We start from the raw sequence: 6,030 nt of genomic DNA, 5'->3' as shown, positions 1-6,030 counted from the left end.
TGGCTTCCTACTGGGCTGAGTTCTCAGTATGTAGAGGGAGTAGCTTCCTACTGGGCTGAGTTCTCAGTATGTAGAGGGAGTGGCTTCCTACTGGACTGAGTTCTCAGTATGTAGAGGGAGTGGCTTCCTACTGGACTGAGTTCTCAGTATGTAGAGGGAGTGGCTTCCTACTGGGCTGAGTTCTCTGTATCTACAGGGAGTGGCTTCCTACTGGGCTGAGTTCTCAGTATCTACAGGGAGTGGCTTCCTACTGGGCTGAGTTCTCAGTATGTAGAGGGAGTGGCTTCCTACTGGGCTGAGTTCTCAGTATGTAGAGGGAGTGGCTTCCTACTGGGCTGAGTTCTCAGTATGTAGAGGGAGTGGCTTCCTACTTGACTGTGTTCTCAGTATGTAGAGGGAGTGGCTTCCTACTTGACTGTGTTCTCAGTATGTAGAGGGAGTGGCTTCCTACTGGGCTGAGTTCTCAGTATGTAGAGGGAGTGGCTTCCTACTGGGCTGGGTTCTCAGTATGTAGAGGGAGTGGCTTCCTACTTGACTGTGTTCTCAGTATGTAGAGGGAGTGGCTTCCTACTGGGCTGAGTTCTCAGTATGTAGAGGGAGTGGCTTCCTACTGGACTGTGTTCTCAGTATGTAGAGGGAGTGGCTTCCTACTGGGCTGAGTTCTCAGTATGTAGAGGGAGTGGCTTCCTACTGGGCTGGGTTCTCAGTATGTAGAGGGAGTGGCTTCCTACTTGACTGTGTTCTCAGTATGTAGAGGGAGTGGCTTCCTACTGGGCTGAGTTCTCAGTATGTAGAGGGAGTGGCTTCCTACTGGACTGTGTTCTCAGTATGTAGAGGGAGTGGCTTCCTACTTGACTGTGTTCTCAGTATGTAGAGGGAGTGGCTTCCTACTTGACTGTGTTCTCAGTATGTAGAGGGAGTGGCTTCCTACTGGGCTGAGTTCTCAGTATGTAGAGGGAGTAGCTTCCTACTGGGCTGAGTTCTCAGTATGTAGAGGGAGTGGCTTCCTACTGGACTGAGTTCTCAGTATGTAGAGGGAGTGGCTTCCTACTGGACTGAGTTCTCAGTATGTAGAGGGAGTGGCTTCCTACTGGACTGTGTTCTCAGTATGTAGAGGGAGTGGCTTCCTACTGGGCTGAGTTCTCAGTATGTAGAGGGAGTGGCTTCCTACTGGGCTGGGTTCTCAGTATGTAGAGGGAGTGGCTTCCTACTTGACTGTGTTCTCAGTATGTAGAGGGAGTGGCTTCCTACTGGGCTGAGTTCTCAGTATGTAGAGGGAGTGGCTTCCTACTGGACTGTGTTCTCAGTATGTAGAGGGAGTGGCTTCCTACTTGACTGTGTTCTCAGTATGTAGAGGGAGTGGCTTCCTACTTGACTGTGTTCTCAGTATGTAGAGGGAGTGGCTTCCTACTGGGCTGAGTTCTCAGTATGTAGAGGGAGTAGCTTCCTACTGGGCTGAGTTCTCAGTATGTAGAGGGAGTGGCTTCCTACTGGACTGAGTTCTCAGTATGTAGAGGGAGTGGCTTCCTACTGGGCTGGGTTCTCAGTATGTAGAGGGAGTGGCTTCCTACTTGACTGTGTTCTCAGTATGTAGAGGGAGTGGCTTCCTACTGGGCTGAGTTCTCAGTATGTAGAGGGAGTGGCTTCCTACTGGACTGTGTTCTCAGTATGTAGAGGGAGTGGCTTCCTACTGGGCTGAGTTCTCAGTATGTAGAGGGAGTGGCTTCCTACTGGGCTGGGTTCTCAGTATGTAGAGGGAGTGGCTTCCTACTTGACTGTGTTCTCAGTATGTAGAGGGAGTGGCTTCCTACTGGGCTGAGTTCTCAGTATGTAGAGGGAGTGGCTTCCTACTGGACTGAGTTCTCAGTATGTAGAGGGAGTGGCTTCCTACTGGACTGAGTTCTCAGTATGTAGAGGGAGTGGCTTCCTTCTGGGCTGAGTTCTCAGTATGTAGGGGGAGTGGCTTCCTACTGGACTGAGTTCTCAGTATGTAGAGGGAGTGGCTTCCTACTGGACTGAGTTCTCAGTATGTAGAGGGAGTGGCTTCCTACTGGAATGAGTTCTCAGTATGTAGAGGGAGTGGCTTCCTACTGGGCTGAGTTCTCAGTATGTAGAGGGGGAGTGGCTTCCTACTGGGCTGTGTTCTCAGTATATAGAGGGAGTGGCTTCCTACTGGGCTGAGTTCTCAGTATGTAGAGGGAGTGGCTTCCTACTGGGCTGTGTTCTCAGTATGTAGAGGGAGTGGCTTCCTACTGGGCTGAGTTCTCAGTATGTAGAGGGAGTGGCTTCCTACTGGACTGTGTTCTCAGTATGTAGAGGGAGTGTGGTTTCTTTGGAGAAAGTATAACAGATTGTTGGGTAGTAGGCAGAGATGGTTATTATTTCTGTTACACGTATTTGAAATATGTCTTTTAATTACTTCTGAGTATTTTGTCATTTGAATTACACTGGGCAGAACTACACTCCATTGCATTTTTTATTTTAAAAATACTAAATAGTTTTCTATTCCATTTTTTATAGTGTTCACATTTTGTGGCCCCCTTTCACCCTGCATTGGTATCAGAAGTCTGATAGTACTACAGTGTGTCTGCTAAATGACAACATTGGTATCAGCAGTCTGTTAGTACTATGGTGTGATAAGACTGTCTGCTACATGACAACAATGATATCAGCAGTATGATAGTACTACAGTGTGTCTGCTAAATGACAACATTGGTATCAGCAGTCTGATAGTACTACAGTGTGTCTGCTACATGACAACATTGGTATCAGAAGTCTGATAGTACTACAGTGTGTCTGCTAAATGACAACATTGGTATCAGCAGTCTGATAGTACTACAGTGTGTCTGCTACATGACAACATTGGTATCAGCAGTCTGATAGTACTATGGTGTGTCTGCTAAATGACAACATTGGTATCAGCAGTCTGATAGTACTACAGTGTGTCTGGTAAATGACAACATTGGTATCAGCAGTCTGATAGTACTATGGTGTGTCTGCTAAATGACAACATTGGTATCAGCAGTATGATAGTACTACAGTGTGTCTGGTAAATGACAACATTGGTATCAGCAGTATGATAGTACTATGGTGTGTCTGCTAAATGACAACATTGGTATCAGCAGTCTGTTAGTACTATGGTGTGATAAGACTGTCTGCTAAATGACAACATTGGTATCAGCAGTATGATAGTACTACAGTGTGTCTGGTAAATGACAACATTGGTATCAGCAGTATGATAGCACTATGGTGTGATAAGAGTGTCTGCTAAATGTTGTTGATAAATACTTTGTTGAGGTAAAATGTACTTGATACGGTTGTAATATGTTGTTGTCTCACCTAGCTGTCTTAAGATACTAATGCACTGATTGAAAGTCGCTCTGGATAAGAGTTTCTGCTAAATTACTAAAATGTAAATGTAAAATTAATAAATGCAATCATTTCTACCCATCCCTAGTAGTAGAATACTGTCTGTAGGGTGTTTTCAGGGCCTGACCAGAACACTGGAGGCAAAGGACTGGTTTAAATAGGACAATGTCCTGGAGTTGTCAAAAATAAATGTTTCACAAAACACTTTCAAAAGGCCTAATAAACTACATATCTCTCCTCAGAGCAGAATCACGGGGCAATCACAACTCAGTTTAAAGGTTAAAGGGATACTTAGGATTTAGGCAATGAAGCTCTTAAACTACTGACCCAGAGTCAGATGAAGCCCTTTATCTACTGACCCAGAGTCAGATGAAGCCCTTTATCTACTGTCCCAGAGTCAGATGAAGCCCTTTATCTACTGACCCAGAGTCAGATGAAGCCCTTTATCTACTGACCCAGAGTCAGATGAAGCCCTTTATCTACTGACCCAGAGTCAGATGAAGCCCTTTATCTACTGACCCAGAGTCAGATGAAGCCCTTTATCTACTGACCCAGAGTCAGATGAAGCCCTTTATCTACTGACCCAGAGTCAGATGAAGCCCTTTATCTACTGACCCAGAGTCAGATGAAGCCCTTATCTACTGACCCAGAGTCAGATGAAGCCCTTTATCTACTGACCCAGAGTCAGATGAAGCCCTTATCTACTGACCCAGAGTCAGATGAAGCCCTTTATCTACTGTCCCAGAGTCAGATGAAGCCCTTTATCTACTGACCCAGAGTCAGATGAAGCCCTTTATCTACTGTCCCAGAGTCAGATGAAGCCCTTTGTCTACTGACCCAGAGTCAGATAAACTGATGGATACCCTTTTTGTGTCTCTGCATCCAGTATGAAGGAAGTTAGAGGTCATTTTGGGAGACAGTGCCAACTAGTGTTAGAGCATACTACCATACGTAGTTAGAATGTCAATGGACACCCCATGTAGCTAGAATGTCAATGGACACCCCATGTAAATAGAATGTCAATGGACACCCCATGTAGCTAGAATGTCAATGGACACCCCATGTAGCTAGAATGTCAATGGACACCCCATGTAGCTAGAATGTCAATGGACACCCCATGTAGCTAGAATGTCAATGGACACCCCATGTAGCTAGAATGTCAATGGACACCCCATGTAGCTAGAATGTTAATGGACACCATATGTAGCTAGAATGTCAATGGACACCATATGTAGCTAGAATGTCAATGGACACCATATGTAGCTAGAATGTCAATGGACACCATATGTAGCTAGAATGTCAATGGACACCATATGTAGTTAGAATGTGGAGTGTTGGAACCAACTGCCATCATAGTGGATAATATTCTGAACTCTGGAAGCTACGGTTAGGATGACCCCTACTGGTGTATTAGAGACAGACAAGGGACGTTTGAACCAAATGAATGCTTCTTTGTCTTCCCAGCCTTGCTCTCTTCTCTGTTCCAGGCTCTGTGATCTCCTTCCACCTGACACCCAGTCATATCAGAAGCATCTCCCTGCACTTCCTCACCCTGTCCTACGGAGGGGGCTGTTTCCTGGGAGCCCTCATCATCCAGCTGGTCTACCTACTCTCTGGAGGTAAAGACTTCACTAACAGATGCATTTTTAAATGTTTTAAATGTATCCGTTATTTTACCAGGTAAGTTGACTGAGAACACGTTCTCATTTGCAGCAACGACCTGGAGAATAGTTACAGGGGAGAGGAGGGGGATGAATGAGCCAATTGTAAACTGGGGATCATCATTGTAACCATAGCAACTGAAGAGGAACACACATGCATGTTGGAATGGTTGATGGGGGTCTGCCTGCAATATGGTGATTCAATCCTATGGCCACTGATACTGTTCTCCTGTCCAACTACAGGTAACTGGTACACAAACACCCTGCATGAAGGGAATCTGTTCTCCTGTCCAACTACAGGTAAACTGGTACCCAAACACACTGCATGAAGGGAATCTGTTCTCCTGTCCAACTACAGGTAACTGGTACACAAACACCCTGCATGAAGGGAATCTGTTCTCCTGTCCAACTACAGGTAAACTGGTACCCAAACACACTGCATGAAGGGAATCTGTTCTCCTGTCCAACTACAGGTAAACTGGTACCCAAACACACTGCATGAAGGGAATCTCTTCTCCTGTCCAACTACAGGTAAACTGGTACCCAAACACCCTGCATGAAGGGAATCTGTTCTCCTGTCCAACTACAGGTAAACTGGTACCCAAACACACTGCATGAAGGGAATCTCTTCTCCTGTCCAACTACAGGTAACTGGTACACAAACACCCTGCATGAAGGGAATCTGTTCTCCTGTCCAACTACAGGTAAACTGGTACCCAAACACACTGCATGAAGGGAATCTGTTCTCCTGTCCAACTACAGGTAAACTGGTACCCAAACACACTGCATGAAGGGAATCTCTTCTCCTGTCCAACTACAGGTAAACTGGTACCCAAACACCCTGCATGAAGGGAATCTGTTCTCCTGTCCAACTACAGGTAAACTGGTACCCAAACACACTGCATGAAGGGAATCTCTTCTCCTGTCCAACTACAGGTAAACTGGTACCCAAACACCCTGCATGAAGGGAATCTGTTCTCCTGTCCAACTACAGGTAAAC

Source organism: Oncorhynchus kisutch, linkage group LG10 (genome assembly GCF_002021735.2).
Source record: "Oncorhynchus kisutch isolate 150728-3 linkage group LG10, Okis_V2, whole genome shotgun sequence".
Lineage (NCBI taxonomy): Eukaryota > Metazoa > Chordata > Actinopteri > Salmoniformes > Salmonidae > Oncorhynchus > Oncorhynchus kisutch.
This window is presented reverse-complemented; position numbering follows the sequence as displayed.